Genomic DNA, 17,765 nt, shown 5'->3' with positions numbered 1-17,765 from the left:
GGCATTTGGTATGCTTAGGGGCACCAGCAGCTTCTGCTGATTAAAATGATATGCGGCATGCCTATAGTCTGTGTGGGACTGCGGCTGTATCTGCATACGAAATGCTACGTTGCAGTGTATTCCTGGATATCACGGTAATGTAGCATTTCGTATGCAGATACAGCCATAGTCACACACAGAATATAGGCATGCTGCATATCATTGTAATCAGCAGAAGGTGCTTGTGCATCCTAGCCACATAGTAATGCAAATAAGATGCATTTTCATAACCAAAAGGCACCCGACGTTAGCAGAGCTGCTAGCTGACTCATGCCAGGCATCTCCTGCAGAACTAGCGGCGGTGCTAGGGGGCACCAGCCAAAATCTTGCCTAGGGCATCATATTGGTTAGGGCCGGCTCTGCTTGCCTACCTGACCCTCTCCATCAGGGAGAAAATGCTCTGTTCCTGGACTTTCCTGGTAATGTAAGATTGCCATCACCTGTGGTGAGCTCGTTAACTGATTAGAAAGGTGTTTACCACAGGTGATGGCAATCCTACATTACCAGGAAAGTCCAGGAACAGAGCATCTTCTCCCTCATGGAGAGGGTCAGGTAAGCAAGTATGACAGATATACAGTATGCTCATCTGATTATAACATACTGAAGCAATCATGACTATGTGTTGTGTAATTGTTATGATCAATAAAGATTTCCGAGTTTGAATATTCCCCCCCCCACCACCACCTTGTCGTAGGGAATGCCGGGAGTTGTAGTTTCCCGCTCACTGCATTTCTTCCTCTCCTGGCCGACACGTCGGGACCGCACGGAGCAGCTGAACAGGTTAGATGCCGCCTCTGTTCTATAGAACCGATCCAGGGGGCCAGAAGCCGGGGCGCTGGAGAACGGCTCCGGGGCGCCTGTCACGGAAGGAGGGGTATTCCGGGCCGGGTGTCAGCAGGAAGCCCAATGAGCAGCAGAAGCTCAGGGGGCGGTAGTGATCGCAAGATCAGGGGAAATAGCGCCTCGCTGGGGCCCAGAACTTGCTCCCTCTGTGGGGTCCTTGGCGTGTGGTGGTGTCAGGAATGTGGTAGCTATATGCGTTATAGTCCATAATTTATAGATAAGTTCTTGCAGGCGGTGGGATACAGTGTCCTTATGTCATAGTTTTAATTCCAATATTTCACATCTAAATATAAAATCACTTTCCACTAATTCCCCAGCCCTGTACCTATTTAAATGTCTCTATCTGAACATGGGTAGGTAAACAACATAGAGTACATGTGCTGTGATTGGGCTGGTTCAGTAATAGCACCTCTCTGCTGTCACCAATGGTCAGATGCCCTCTCAGGATCTTTGACTTCTTTAGCTCAAAATATTTGTCAGATACTTATGTGCTGGGTATTTTTCAATACTATGGGTGACATCTAAGCAGTGAAAACAGTGGAGTAGTGAGCCAGTGGAGAAGTTGCCCACTGCAGCCAATCAGCTGCTCTGTATAAGTTTATAGTATGCAAATTATAAATGTTACTTCAGTGCTGATTGGTTACTATGGGCAACTTCACTCTTTTCACTGCTTAGTACATCTGCCCCTATGTCATAATTGGTATCCAGTCACCATTCCCAGGCTAGATGGGTACTACAGTATATGGCTACTGTTGACTGGGGTTTACAGTCCTGATCTAAACCCCCACCAGAATATGCTCTGAGACCTAGACTATTCCCATTAAGTAAAGGGAATCCTGCCTTGTCAGTTTAACTTTTTCACAGGCAATAGGAATGTCATTATACTTAATAGGATATAACAGCAGAGAAGTGAGACAGTAGAGAAGTTACCAATGGCAACCAATCAGCTTCTATGTATAATTTTATAGAATGCATGTGATACATGTTACTTCAAAGCTGAATGGTTGCCATGGGCAACTTCTTCACTGGCCCATTTCTCCACTCTTTTCACTGCTTCATACATCTCCCCCGACGAATGTTGAGGAATATGGTACTACGCTTGTTGCACTACCCCATTCCATCCCCCTATGTTTACATGAATTTTTACTTTCTGCCCAAATTGTAGCTTTTTTTTTTTTTTTTTAAACAATGATTTTTATTTTATTTATTGAGATCAGTTTTGATACAAAAGTATACAGTACATTTTGTGAGTACCATAAAAATACTGTAAATATAAAAGTACATAGTACAGAGAACATAGACAATAAAAGATAACTGGCAAAAACCCAGTCCGAGAACCCCTGACAGCGTAAAAAACAGGGGAACAACCGGATGAATACAATAAGCAACAATAGAATTAAAAACTTGATAGGAAAAGGATACAAGAGATCATTATCAGAGTCCAGGGAGAAGTGAGAAAGGTACCAAGGGGACCATATATTATGAAAATGAGTCATACATTTTAGTGAACTCGTAATGTACTCCTTAGAGCAGTGGGTCCCAAACTGTGCCGTGGCTCCTTGGGGTGCCTCGGGACACTTGCAGGGGTGCCTTGGATTGGTGGTCCAGGACCAATTCAAATTATTTATGGTCAATATAATAGGCAAAACCAGTGCTGGTGGCTGCCAGTCATAAAATATGGGGACAAACAGAAGCAAATATTGTCCCTCACCACAGAATTGAGCCTTAGGATGTCATCTACTACTAGACTAAATCTACTTAATTTAATATTTCTTTCTAAATTTCTCAATAAGAAATTTTTGGCCTAGGGGTGCCTTGAAAAAAATTCTGATACTCTAGGGTGCCGTGATTCAAACAAGTTTTGAAACCACTGCCTTAGAGGCTACAAAATGATCACTAGCATGAAGAGCAGTCATTAATGGAGCCGTCAAGGATTTCCAATTCTTAGCGACCAGTAATTCAGTATTGCCACTGCAACATCGCTCAATATGGGTGTTCCCAAAATCCTTGACAGCAGTGCCCACACTTCTTGTTGAATTGTTACCCCCGTCAGTTTGCATGATTTAAATTATACATGTTGGCTATTCACATAGTAGTTAGATTAGTTTAATTTACCTATGGGAACTATGTATCTCTCAGCTCAACTCCTAGTGAATTGATATCCTAAATTTCTCTAACGTCCTAGTGGATGCTGGGAACTCCGTAAGGACCATGGGGAATAGCGGGCTCCGAAGGAGGCTGGGCACTCTAGAAAGATCTTAGACTACCTGGTGTGCACTGGCTCCTCCCACTATGACCCTCCTCCAAGCCTCAGTTAGATTTCGTGCCCGGCCGAGGTTGGATGCACACTAGGGGCTCTCCTGAGCTCTTAGAAAGTTATAGTCTTAGAATTTGTTATTTTCAGTGAGACCTGCTGGCAACAGGCTCACTGCAGCGAGGGACTAAGGGGAGAAGAAGCGAACTCGCCTGCTTGCAGCCGGATTGGGCTTCTTAGGCTACTGGACACCATTAGCTCCAGAGGGATCGACCGCAGGCCCAGCCTTGATGTTCGGTCCCGGAGCCGCGCCGCCGTCCCCCTTACAGAGCCAGAAGCAAGAAGATGGTCCGGAAAATCGGCGGCATGAAGACATCCTGTCTTCACCAAGGTAGCGCACAGCACTGCAGCTGTGCGCCATTGCTCCTCATACACACTTCACACTCCGGTCACTGAGGGTGCAGGGCGCTGGGGGGGGCGCCCTGAGGCAGCAATAAAAACACCTTGGCTGGCTAAAATACCTCAATATATAGCCCCTGGGGCTATATATGCGGTAAATACCCCTGCCAGAATCCCATAAAAAGCGGGAGAATAGGCAGCAAAAAAGGGGCGGAGCCTATCTCCTCAGCACACTGGCGCCATTTTTCCCTCACAGCTCGGCTGGAAGGAAGCTCCCTGGCTCTTCCCTGCAATTCTACAGTACAGTAAGAGGGAAAAGAGAGGGGGGGCATTAAAATTGGCACTGTATACAGTATATTATATAAAAAGCAGCTATTAGGGACATAACTCAGTTAGTCCCTGTGTATATATATATATATATATATATATATATATATATATATATATATAGCGCTCTGGTGTGTGCTGGCATACTCTTACTCTGTCCCCCCAAAGGGCTTTTGTGGGTCCTGTCCTCTATTTGAGCATTCCCTGTGTGTGTGGAGTGTGTCGGTACGGCTGTGTCGACATGTTTGAGGAGGATAATGATGTGGAGGGGGAGCAGATGCCTTTAGCAGGGATGTCACCCCCTGGGGGTCAGACACCTGAGTGGATGGTATTATGGCAGGAAATGAGTGCACGTATAGACTCCTTACATAAAAAATTTGACGACATGCCGATTGTGGGACAGCCGAGTCTTCAGCTCGTGCCTGTCCAGGTGTCTCAAAAGTCATCAGGGGCTCTGAAACGCCCGTTATCTCAGGTGGCACAAGTAGATGTCGACACGGATACTGACACCAGTGTCGACGACGATGAGTCAAATTTAATGCCCGTTAAGGCCATTCACTGCATGATTGAGGCAATGAAAGAGGTGTTAAATATTTCTGATTTACATCCAGGTACCACAAAAAAGGGTATTATGTTTGGGGAGAAAAAACTACCTGTAGTTTTTCCCCCGTCAGATGAATTAAATGAAGTGTGTGAAGAAGCGTGGGCTTCCCCTGATAAGAAATTGGTAATTCCTAAGAAGCTACTAATGGCGTTCCCTTTCCCGCCAGAGGATAGGTTACGTTGGGAAACACCCCCGAGGGTGGATAAAGCGCTCACACGTTTGTCTAAAAAGGTGGCACTACCGTCCCAGGATACAGCCGCCCTTAAGGAACCTGCTGATAGAAAGCAGGAGGCGATCCTGAAGTCTGTATATACACACTCAGGCATTATACTCAGACCAGCTATTGCGTCAGCATGGATGTGCAGTGCTGCCGCTGCGTGGTCAGATAAACTGTCAGAAAATATTGACACGTTAGACAGAGACACGATCCTGCTAACATTTGACCATATAAAAGACTCAGTCTTATACATGAGAGATGCACAGAGGGAAATCTGCCGGCTGGCATCTAAAATAAGTGCATTATCTATCTCTGCTAGGAGATGCTTATGGACTCGCCAGTGGACTGGAGATGCAGATTCCAAAAGGCACATGGAAGTCTTGCCTTATAAGGGGGAGGAAGGGGCCCGCCTCAGGAATTTCAGCGATCAGTGGGCCCGCTCACAGGTGGATCCCTGGATCCTTCAAATAGTATCTCAGGGATACAGGCTGGAATTCGAGGCGACTCCACCCCGCCGTTTCCTAAAATCCGCCTTGCCGATTGCTCCCTCAGACAGGGAGGCGGTGCTAGCAGCGATTCACAAGCTGTATTCCCAGCAGGTGATAATCAAGGTACCCCTACTTCAACAAGGCCGGGGTTACTATTCCACACTATTTGTGGTGCCGAAACCGGACGGTTCGGTGAGACCCATTTTAAATTTGAAATCCTTGAACACATACATAAAAAAATTCAAGTTCAAGATGGAATCGCTCAGGGCGGTTATTGCAAGCCTGGACGAGGGGGATTACATGGTATCCCTGGACATCAAGGATGCTTACCTGCATGTCCCCATTTACAATTCTCACCAGGAGTACCTCAGATTTGTGGTACAGGACTGCCATTACCAATTCCAGACGCTGCCGTTTGGACTCTCCACGGCACCAAGGGTATTTACCAAGGTTATGGCGGAAATGATGATACTCCTTCGAAAAAAGGGAGTTTTAATTATCCCATACTTGGACGATCTCCTAATAAAGGCACGATCCAAGGAACAGTTGTTAGTAGGAGTAGCACTATCTCAGGAAGTGCTGAGCCAGCACGGCTGGATTCTGAATATCCCAAAGTCACAGCTGGTCCCCACGACATGTCTAATGTTCCTGGGAATGATTCTGGACACGGCCCAGAAAAAAGTGTTTCTCCCGGAGGAGAAAGCCAGGGAGTTGTCTTCTCTAGTCAGAGACCTCCTAAAACCAAAACAGGTATCGGTGCATCACTGCACGCGGGTCCTGGGAAAGATGGTAGCTTCTTACGAAGCAATTCCATTCGGCAGGTTCCATGCCAGGATTTTTCAGTGGGACCTGTTGGACAAGTGGTCCGGATTGCATCTTCAGATGCATCGTTTAATAACCCTGTCTCCACGAACCAGGGTGTCTCTTCTGTGGTGGCTGCACAGTGCTCATCTTCTGGAGGGCCGCAGATTCGGCATACAGGACTGGGTCCTGGTGACCACGGATGCCAGCCTACGAGGCTGGGGGGCAGTCACAAAGGGAAGAAATTTCCAAGGACTATGGTCAAGTCAGGAGACTGCCCTTCACATAAATATTCTGGAACTAAGGGCCATTTACAATGCCCTAAGTCAAGCAAAATCCCTGCTCCTACACCAGCCGGTGCTGATCCAGTCAGACAACATCACGGCAGTCGCCCATGTGAATCGACAGGGCGGCACAAGAAGCAGGACGGCGATGGCAGAAGCCACAAAAATTTTCCGATGGGCGGAGAATCATGTACTAGCACTGTCAGCAGTGTTCATCCCGGGAGTGGACAACTGGGAAGCAGACTTTCTCAGCAGGCACGACCTCCACCCGGGAGAGTGGGGACTTCATCCAGAAGTCTTCCAAATGATTGTAAATCAATGGGGTCGTCCACAGGTGGACATGATGGCGTCCCGCCTAAACAAAAAACTAGAGAAGTATTGCGCCAGGTCAAGAGACCCTCAGGCAATAGCTGTGGACGCTCTAGTGACACCGTGGGTGTACTGGTCAGTTTGTGTTCCCTCCTCTACCTCTCATACCAAAGGTATTGAGAATAATAAGAAAGCGAGGAGTAAACACAATTCTCGTGGTTCCGGATTGGCCGAGAAGAGCGTGGTACCCGGAACTTCAAGAGATGATCTCAGAGGACCCGTGGTCTCTGCCGCTCAGACAGGACCTGCTGCAGCAGGGCCCCTGTCTGTTCCAAGACTTACCGCGGCTGCGTTTGACGGCATGGTGGTTGAACGCCGGATCCTGAAGGAAAAGGGCATTCCGGAGGAAGTCATTCCTACGCTTATTAAAGCCAGGAAAGATGTTACGGCAAAGCATTATCACCGCATATGGCGGAAATATGTTGCATGGTGCGAGGCCAAAAAGGCCCCAACAGAGGAATTTCAACTAGGTCGATTTCTGCATTTCCTGCAAGCAGGAGTGAATATGGGCCTAAAACTGGGCTCCATTAAGGTACAGATCTCGGCTCTGTCGATTTTCTTTCAAAAAGAACTAGCTTCAGTACCTGAAGTTCAGACATTTGTGAAAGGAGTGCTGCATATTCAGCCCCCATTTGTGCCTCCTGTGGCACCTTGGGATCTCAACGTGATGTTGAGTTTCTTAAAATCACATTGGTTTGAGCCACTAAAAACCGTGGATCTGAAATATCTCACGTGGAAAGTGGTCATGTTATTGGCCTTGGCTTCAGCCAGGCGAGTGTCAGAATTGGCGGCTTTATCATGTAAAAGCCCTTATCTGATTTTCCATATGGATAGGGCAGAATTGAGGACTCGTCCCCAGTTTCTCCCTAAGGTGGTGTCAGCGTTTCACCTGAACCAGCCTATTGTGGTGCCTGCGGCTACTAAGGATTTGGAGGACTCCAAGTTGCTAGACGTTGTCAGGGCCCTGAAAATATATGTTTCCTGGACGGCTGGAGTCAGAAAATCTGACTCGCTGTTTATCCTGTATGCACCCAACAAGCTGGGTGCTCCTGCTTCTAAGCAGACTATTGCTCGTTGGATTTGTAGTACAATTCAGCTTGCACATACTGTGGCAGGCCTGCCACAGCCAAAATCTGTCAATGCCCATTCCACAAGGAAGGTGGGCTCATCTTGGGCGGCTGCCCGAGGGGTCTCGGCTTTACAACTTTGCCGAGCAGCTACTTGGTCAGGGGCAAACACGTTTGCAAAATTCTACAAATTTGATACCCTGGCTGAGGAGGACCTGGAGTTCTCTCATTCGGTACTGCAGAGTCATCCGCACTCTCCCGCCCGTTTGGGAGCTTTGGTATAATCCCCATGGTCCTTACGGAGTTCCCAGCATCCACTAGGACGTTAGAGAAAATAAGAATTTACTCACCGGTAATTCTATTTCTCGTAGTCCGTAGTGGATGCTGGGCGCCCATCCCAAGTGCGGTTTATCTGCATTACTTGTACATAGTTATTGTTAACTAAATCGGGTTATTGTTGAGCCATCTGTTGAGAGGCTCTATTGTTTCATACTGTTAACTGTGTTTCATATCACGAGTTGTACGGTGTGATTGGTGTGGCTGGTATGAGTCTTACCCGGGATTCAAAATCCTTCCTTATTGTGTACGCTCGTCCGGGCACAGTACCTAACTGAGGCTTGGAGGAGGGTCATAGTGGGAGGAGCCAGTGCACACAAGGTAGTCTAAGATCTTTCTAGAGTGCCCAGCCTCCTTCGGAGCCCGCTATTCCCCATGGTCCTTACGGAGTTCCCAGCATCCACTACGGACTACGAGAAATAGAATTACCGGTGACTAAATTCTTATTATTGGATCAGTTGCTGTTTTACATGTGTGTTGTTGACAGGTGCACTTCCAGATTTAATTTTGTGTACAGTTGTTTAGACACAAGGCAGCCTAAAATCACTTGATAGACCTTCTTATAATAATTTCATTGTTTAAGTTTCCTGCGTTTTATTATTTGTTTTCCTGGTGTAGGGCTGTAAAGTATCTACAGATTATATTGACAACATTTACATAAATAACCTGTTTGTACTTGCTGAGAACAGCTCAATGGCACTGTGCATTTGGAGGGATTTGTCTGCTTTTGGATGTGCTTTGACTATCAGAGGGAGAGATGTAAGAAGCAACCGGTCAGCTTTGAAGTAACAATTATCAAGTGCATTTTATACGTAGCAGCTGATTGGTTGCCATAAGCAACTACTCCACTCTTTTTACTGCTTCATACATCTCCTATCTTCTACAGAAGCTTTTTCCTTTTGGTTCTGCAGAATATTACAATATGGTTTAACCTTACCAATTTTTTTATTTATTTTCTCCATCTGTTATTACAGTTCTATTAGATTAATGAGTCAGAATCATAAATGTTCATGTAGCCGATGTCTGCTATGAACATAGTGAAGTGTTAAGTTTGTGTCACTAACATAGTTACATAGTAGGTGAGGTTGAAAAAAGACATAGAATGTCCATCGAGTTCAACCTGTGCTATTTCATTTAGATGCTATAAACTTGGTTATTTCTGTCAGTTAGGAATTTATCTGAACCATTTTTAAACTTATTTAGTGAGTCCACCTCTATGACCTCCTCTGGTAGAGAATTCCAAATTCTTACTGCTCTTACTGTGAAGAACCCTTTCCTCCGTTGGGTATGATTTTTTTTTCTTCTAACCTAAGGGGGTGTCCTGTGGGGTTCACTACGGTATGCCGGCAGTCGGGCTCCCGGCGACCAGCATACCGGCGCCGGGAGCCCGACCGCCGGCTTACAGACAGTGTGGCGAGCGCAAATGAGCCCCTTGCGGGCTCGCTGCGCTCGCCACGCTACGGGCACGGTGGCGCGCCACGCTATTTTATTCTCCCTCCAGGGGGGTCGTGGACCCCCACGAGGAAGAATAAGTGTCGGTATGCCGGCTGTCGGGATCCCGGCGCCGGTTTACTGTGCGCCGTGATCCCGTCAGTCGGCATACTGAAGACCACCCGTCCTGTGTAGCATTTTTTTTTATAAACAGATTGTCTGATAAGTCCTTATATTGTCCCTTAATGTATTCATAAATATTAATAATGTCCCTTCTGAGCTGCCTCTTTTCCAGTGAGAACATATCTAACCTTGTAATCTTTCCTTATAATCCAGTGCCTCTAACCCTTTAACCAGTTTGGTGGCTTGCCTCTGAACCCTCTTGCGTTCCAAGATATCTTTTTTTATAGTGCAGTGCTCAGAACTGTACACATTATTCCAGGTGCGGCCATACCAACAATTTATACAGTGGCAGGATTACACTATTATCCCTTGTCTCCATTCCCCCTTTTATGCATGCTAACACCTCATTTGCTTTTGTTGCTGCATTTTGACATTGCGTACTGCTACTAAGTATATTATCGAGCACACCCAAATCCTTTTCAAATACCGTTATCCCTACATTTTCCCCATTTAATTTATAGACTGCCCGATTGTTCTTAGTTCCAAAGTGCATAACTCTACATTTTTCGATATTGAACCTCATTCTCCATTTGTCTGCCCAGACCTCCAGTCTGGATAAATCCATTCCATAGAGACTCTATCCAGTGGTACTGCCGTAGAAGTCCATTAGAGTGGTACTGCCGTATAAGTCCAGTGGTACTGCCGTATAAGTCCAGTGGTACTGCCGTATAAGTCCAGTGGTACTGCCGTATAAGTCCAGTCCAGTGGTAACAGCAAGTTGTACTGCATTTGCTGATTATGTCAAATGAATATCATGATTGAATAGTCTAGGTATGATTCGTGGAACTACACATCCCAGCAAGTTGTACTGCATTTGCTGATTATGTCAAATGAATATCATGATTGAATAGTCTAGGTATATTGAAAAAGCAAGTTTTTTTTTTTTTTTTTTTGTATGTTTTTCTCTTTGTAAAGATATAGTTGGCTGCCTTATTGGTATGTAATGTCTGTTTTTCTAAGCTAATTTATGGCCTTAGCTTAAAGGGGGATTGTATTGGGTGGAGTTTGCAATCATTGCATTCACATGGATATTGTTCCTATTTGAAGTCTAGTATACGGCTGGATAGCCATCGGCTGGTAGTGCTTCCATAGAAGTGCTGACATAAAAGTGTTATTATAAAAATAGCGTTATAACTGCGTTAAACCGAAGGAAAACAGAAGGGAAACATCAACACACCAACACTACCACAAAAGGACTGCCTTAATGCCTCAAAAGTATGTAATTCATCTTATGCATATTATCTGTTTTTAAAAACCAATGAAAAGGCATCCCCAATCTGCTCACTACAGTTCTCTCTTATGCAAACTTATGTACGTTTCTTGATGTAATGATTTCTTGTAAATGTCATTGCATGTGTGGGGAAGTTGCTCGGTGAAACAGTTTATTATTGCATACTGACTGGTGTTTACCTCCTTTGAACGTTTACCCATTGGGGTCAGGTGTACTATAACTTTATATTTAGTAAGGTGTAGTCATGGTGTAAAGGACAGAGTATGATTACTGATTAGTAAAAGAAAACAAATACTGAGCAACATCCCCAAACAGGTAATTTCAACTTTAAACTTGTCATTTATTTTGTACGCTCTGGACATGGCTACTAATAACAAATGCACAGACAAAATTCTTAAAGCTATGTCTGCAAATGCTAGGAGCTTAGGAGACAAAATTCCAGAGCTAATTGCGATAATGACCAGGGATAACCTGGATTTTGTGGCAATTACAGAGTCTTGGTGCAATGAGAATCATGACTGGGACTTGGCTATACCAGGATACAATTTATTTAGGAAAGATAGAATAGGAAGAAAAGGAGGAGGGGTAGCAATGTATATGAAAAAAAGCATAAATGCTACTTTAATACAAAATATTGAAGCCAAAACTGAGGCCCTTTGGGTCACCATAGAAACTGGGAAGAAGGACATTATTCGCATTGGGGTGATCTATAGACCACCAGGCCAGGGGCAGGATTTGGACAGGAACCTATTGTTGGACATCTCTAAAATGGCTTTTAAGGGAGAAGTCATAATCATGGGAGACTTTAATTTACCTGATGTAAATTGGGAGGGGTCTTTTGCAAGTTTTTGGGCAGTACGGATGGTGTAATGGTTAGCATTACTGCCTCACAGCACTGAGGTCATGGGTTCGATTCCCACCATGGCCCTAACTGTGTGGAGTTTGTATATTCTCCCCGTACTTGCGTGGGTTTCCTCCGGGTACTCCGGTTTCCTCCCACAATCCAAAAATATACTGGTAGGTTAATTGGCTCTCAACAAAATTAACCCTAGCGTGAATGTGTGCGTGTACATGTGGTAGGGAATATAGGGGCAGATGTATTAAACTGGAGAAGGCATAAGGAAGTGATAAACCAGTGATATGTGCAAGGTGATACACGCACCAGCCAATCAGCTCCAATATGCAAATTGCCAGTTATGAGCTGACTGGTTGTTGCGTTTATCACCATGCACTCATCACTGGTTTATCACTTCCTTATGCCTTCTCCAGGTTAATACATCTGCCCCATAGATTGTAAGCTCCACTGGGGCAGGGACTGATATGAATGGCCAAATATTCTCTGTAAAGCGCTGCGGAATATGTGTGCGCTATATAAATAACTGGTAATAAATAAATAATAAATAAATAAATAAGTTCAGCTACAAGTGGCAAATTTCTACATTTCTTACAGGGAGCATCTCCCAAGCAATTGGTGAGGGAGCCCACTCGCAAAGACTCAATATCAGATCTAATTCTTACAAATGGTGATAGGATATCTGATATATATATGTGGGTGAGCACCTGGGATCCAGTGATCATCAAGCAGTATGGTTTAGTATAAAGACAGGATCCAACTCCTGTCACACAAAAACAAAGGTGTTGGATTTTAGAAATGCTGACTTTGCAAAAATGGGGAGATGTTTAAGTGATTCATTGGCAGACTGGAGGAACTTGGAAGGAGTGCAGGAGAGGTGGAAAAAACTGAAAAGTGCAATGCTAAGTGCAACAGACCTTTGTATCAAAATGGTTAGGAAAAGCACCAGGAAAAGGAAGCCAGTGTGGTTCACAAAAGAAGTATCAACTAGTGTGAAAGCCAAAAAGATGGCTTTTAGGAAATACAAACAGACTCAAAATAATAACGACAAAGAGGTGTATCTGGACAGACGGAAGGATGCTAAGAAAGTGATCAGACGTGCAAAGGCAGAAGCTGAGGAGAAAATGGCCCAGTCAGTAGATAAAGGGGGCAAAACTTTTTTTAAGTATATAAGTGAAAGGAGAAAATCAAATGGAGGAATAATAAGACTTAAGACAGAGAGTGGGCATTTGGTGGAGGGAGACAAGGCAATAGCAGATCACCTAAATAATTATTTCTCTGACGCCCTAAGTGGATGCTGGGACTCCGTAAGGACCATGGGGAATAGCGGCTCCGCAGGAGACTGGGCACAACTAAAGAAAGCTTTAGGACTACCTGGTGTGCACTGGCTCCTCCCACTATGATCCTCCTCCAGACCTCAGTTAGAATCTTGTGCCCGGCTGAGCTGGATGCACACTAGGGGCTCCTAGAAATAAAGTATATTTTAGATTTTTTATTTTACAGTGAGATCTGCTGGCAACAGACTCACTGCAGCGAGGGACTAAGGGGAAAAGAAGCGAACCTACCTAACTGGTGGTAGCTTGGGCTTCTTAGGCTACTGGACACCATTAGCTCCAGAGGGATCGACCACAGGACCCGACCTCGATGTTCGGTCCCGGAGCCGCGCCGCCGGCCCCCTTACAGAGCCAGAAGCAAGAAGTGTTCCGGAAAATCGGCGGCAGAAGACTTCTGTCTTCAACAAGGTAGCGCACAGCACTGCAGCTGTGCGCCATTGCTCCTCATGCACACCTCACACTCCGGTCACTGATGGGTGCAGGGCGCTGGCGGGGGGCGCCCTGAGGGCAATATAATACACCTTGGCTGGCAAATCATCACAATATATAGTCCCAGGGCTATACATGTGATAAATTACCCCTGCCAGAATCCATGAAAAAAGCAGGAGAAAAGTCAGCCGAAAAAGGGGCGGGGCTATCTCCCTCAGCACACTGGCGCCATTTTTTCTTCACAGTGCAGCTGGAAGACAGCTCCCCAGGCTCTCCCCTGTAGTTTTCAGGCTCAAAGGGTTAAAAAGAGAGGGGGGGCACTAAATTTAGGCGCAATATGTGTATACAAACAGCTACTGGGGGAAAAATCACTCAGTTATAGTGTTAATCCCTGCATTATATAGCGCTCTGGTGTGTGCTGGCATACTCTCTCTCTCTCTCTGTCTCCCCAAAGGACTTTGTGGGGTCCTGTCCTCGGTCAGCATTCCCTGTGTGTGTGCGGTGTGTCGGTACGGCTGTGTCGACATGTTGGATGAGGAAGGTTACGTGGAGGCGGAGCAGAGGCCGATAAATGGGATGTTGCCCCCTGTGGGGCCGACACCAGAGTGGATGGATAGGTGGAAGGTATTAACCGACAATGTCAACTCCTGACATAAAAGGCTGGATGACGTGACAGCTGTGGGACAGCCGGCTTCTCAGCCCGCGCCTGCCCAGGCGTCTCAAAGGCCATCAGGGGCTCAAAAAGCGCCCGTTACCTCAGATGGCAGACACAGATGTCGGCACGGAGTCTGACTCCAGTGTCGACGAGGTTGAGACATATATACACAATCCACTAGGAACATCCCTTGCATGATCTTGGCAATGAAAAATGTGTTACACATTTCTGACATGAACCCAAGTACCACATAAAAGGGGTTTTATGTTTGGGGAGAAAAAGCAGCCAGTGTTTTGTTCCCCCATCAGATGAGTGAATGAAGTGTGTAAAGAGCGTGGGTTCCCCCGATAAACTAGTAATTTCTAAAAAGTTACTGCTGGCGTACCCTTTCCCGCCAGAGGATAGGTCACGTTGGGAGATATCCCCTAGGGTGGATAAGGCGCTCACACGTTTGTCAAAAAAGGTGGCACTGCCGTCTGGGGATACGGCCACTTTGAAGGAGCCTGCTGATAAAAAGCAGGAGGCTATCCTGAAGTCTGTATATATACACTCAGGTACTATACTGAGATCTGCATTTGCCTCAGCATAAATAGTGCTGCTGCAGCGTGGTCTGATACCCTGTCAGATAATATTAATACCCTAGACAGGGATAATATTTTGCTAACATAGAGCATATTAAAGACGTCGTCTTATATATGAAGGATGCACAGAGGGATATTTGCCGGCTGGCATCCAGAATTAATGCAATGTCCATTCTGCCAGGAGGGTATTAGAGACCCGGCAGTGGACAGGTGATGCTGCCTTTAAAAGGCACATGGAGATTCTACCTTATAAGGGTGAGGAATTGTTTGGGGATGGTCTCTGGGACCTCTTATCCACAGCAACAGCTGGGAAGAAAATTTTTTTACCTCAGGTTTCCTCACAGCCTAAGAAAGCACCGTATTTTCAGGTACAGTCCTTTCGGCTTCAGAAAAGCAAGCGCTTCCTTTCTGCACAGAGACAAGGGAAGAAGGAAAAAGCTGCACCAGACAGCCAGTTCCCAGGATCAAAAATCTTCCCCCGCTTCCTCTGAGTCCACCGCATGACGCTGGGGCTCCACAGGTGGAGACAGGTGCGGTGGGGGCGCGTCTCGGGAACTTCAGGGACCAGTGGGCTTGCCCACAGGTGGATCCCTAGGTTCTGCAAGTAGTATCACAGGGATTCAGGCTGGAGTTCGAGGCGACTCCCCCTCGCCGTTACCTCACATCAGCCTTGCCTGCTGCCCTCGGAGAAAGGGAGGTAGTACTGGCGGCAATTCACAAGCTGTACTTCCAGCAGGTGAAATCAAGGTACCCCTCCTTCAACAAGGACGGGGTTACTATTCCAGAATGTTGTGGTACCGAAACCAGACGGTTCGGTGAGACCCATTCTAAAATTGAAATCCTTGAACACTTATATACGAAGGTTCAAGTTCAAAATGGAATCGCTCAGGGCGATTATTGCAAGCCTGGAGAATTTCGTGGTATCACTGGACATCAAGGATGCTTACCTACATGTCCCTATTTACCCTCTTCACCAGGAGTACCTCAAAATTGTGGTACAAGATTGTCATTACCAATTCCAGACGTTGCCGTTGGTCTGTCCCCGGCACCGAGGGTATTTACCAAGGTAATGGCCGAATTAATTATCCCGTACTTGGACGATCTCCTTATAAAGGTGAGGTCCAGGGAGCAGTTGTTCGTCAGAGTAGCACTATCTCGGGAAGTGCTACAACAGCACGGCTGGATTATGAATATTCGCAAGTCGCAGCTGGTTCCTACGACGCGTCTACTGTTCAGGAAAACTGACTCGCTATTTATCCTGTATGCATCCAACAAGCTGGGTGCTCCTGCTTCTAAGCAGACTATTGCTCGCTGGATCTGTAGCATGATTCAACTTGCACGTTCTGCGGCTGGACTGCCGCACCCTAAATCTGTAAAAGCCCATTCCACGAGGAAGGTGGGCTCTTCTTCGGCGGCTGCCCGAGGGGTCTCGGCTTTACAAAATTGCCGAGCTGTTACTTGGTCGGGTTCAAACATTTTTGCAAGAGTCTACAAGTTTGATACCCTGGCTGAGGAGGACCTGGAGTTCTCTCATTCGGTGCTGCAGAGTCATCCGCACTCTCCCGCCCGTTTGGGAGCTTTGGTATAATCCCCATGGTCCTTACGGAGTCCCAGCATCCACTTAGGACGTCAGAGAAAATAAGATTTTACTCACCGGTAAATCTATTTCTCGTAGTCCGTAGTGGATGCTGGGCGCCCATCCCAAGTGCGGATTGTCTGCAATACTTTTTTATAGTTATTGCCTAACTAAAGGGTTATTGTTGAGCCATCTGTTGAGAGGCTCAGTTATATTTCATACTGTTAACTGGGTATAGTATCACGAGTTATACGGTGTGATTAGTGTGGCTGGTATGAGTCTTACCCGGGATTCAAAATCCTTCCTTTATTGTGTCAGCTCTTCCGGGCACAGTATCCTAACTGATGTCTGGAGGAGGGTCATAGTGGGAGGAGCCAGTGCACACCAGGTAGTCCTAAAGCTTTCTTTAGTTGTGCCCAGTCTCCTGCGGAGCCGCTATTCCCCATGGTCCTTACGGAGTCCCAGCATCCACTACGGACTACGAGAAATATTTACCGGTGAGTAAAATCTTATTTTCTCTGACGTCCTAGTGGATGCTAGGGACTCCGTAAGGACCATGGGGAATAGCGGCTCCGCAGGAGACTGGGCACAACTAAGAAAGATTTAGGACTACCTGGTGTGCACTGGCTCCTCCCTCTATGCCCCTCCTCCAGACCTCAGTTAGAATTTTGTGCCCGGCCGAGCTGGTTGCACACTAGGGGGTCTCCTGAGCTCTTAGAAAAGAAAGTATATTTTAGGTTTTTTTATTTTCAGTGAGATCTGCTGGCAACAGACTCACTGCTTCGAGGGACTGAGGGGAGAAGAAGCGAACCTACCTGCTTGCAGCTAGCTTGGACTTCTTATGCTACTGGACACCATTAGCTCCAGAGGGATCGAACACAGGCCCAGCCTCGGTCGTCCGGTCCCGGAGCCGCGCCGCCGTCCCCCTTGCAGAGCCAGAAGCAAGAAGAACGTCCAGGAAATCGGCGGCTGAAGACTCCGGTCTTCATTAAGGTAGCGCACAGCACTGCAGCTGTGCGCCATTGCTCCCCATGCACACCACACACTCCGGTCACTGATGGGTGCAGGGCGCTAGGGGTGGGGGGGGGGCGCCCTGGGCTGCAATAAAAGTACCTTAGCTTGGCAAAAAAACACATAATATAGTCAGTAAGACTATATATGTGTAAAATCCCCTGCCAAAAATATCCTGAAAAAAGCGGGAGAAGTCCGCCGTGAAGGGGGCGGGGCTATCTCCCTCAGCACACTGGCGCCATTTCCTCTCACAGCTCCGCTGGAAGGACGCTCCCAAGGCTCTCCCCTGCAGTTTCCAGGCTCAATAGGGTAAAAAAGAGAGGGGGGGCACTAAATTTAGGCGCAAACTGTGTATTATAGCAGCTATAGGGGAAAAATCACTGTGTGTAGTGTGTATCCCTGCATTATATAGCGCTCTAGTGTGTGCTGGCATACTCTCTCTCTGTCTCCCCA

The 17,765-nt window shown here is 46.5% G+C and overlaps 1 protein-coding gene across 3 annotated transcripts in view; it reads left to right on the top strand.

Moving 5' to 3' along the window:
- The window catches only part of FOXJ3 (forkhead box J3), an 886,133-nt gene that overhangs the window by 109,811 nt on the left and 758,557 nt on the right, over positions 1-17,765 (top strand). Inside the window, exon 1 of one of the 3 annotated variants that reach the window (XM_063942939.1) lies at positions 733-819. The exons of 1 other annotated variant lie outside the window; for it this stretch is intronic. The gene's annotated coding sequence lies outside the window, so the exon portion shown is untranslated. Of the gene's footprint in view, positions 1-732; positions 820-978; positions 1,067-17,765 lie in introns of those variants that run through there. One more of the 3 variants, XM_063942941.1, reaches the window with a different exon arrangement.

This window comes from Pseudophryne corroboree, chromosome 10 (assembly GCF_028390025.1).
Source record: "Pseudophryne corroboree isolate aPseCor3 chromosome 10, aPseCor3.hap2, whole genome shotgun sequence".
Taxonomy (NCBI): Eukaryota; Metazoa; Chordata; class Amphibia; order Anura; family Myobatrachidae; genus Pseudophryne; species Pseudophryne corroboree.
The sequence above is the reverse complement of the archived record's forward strand: the minus strand, read 5'-3'. Positions and strand labels throughout refer to the sequence as shown.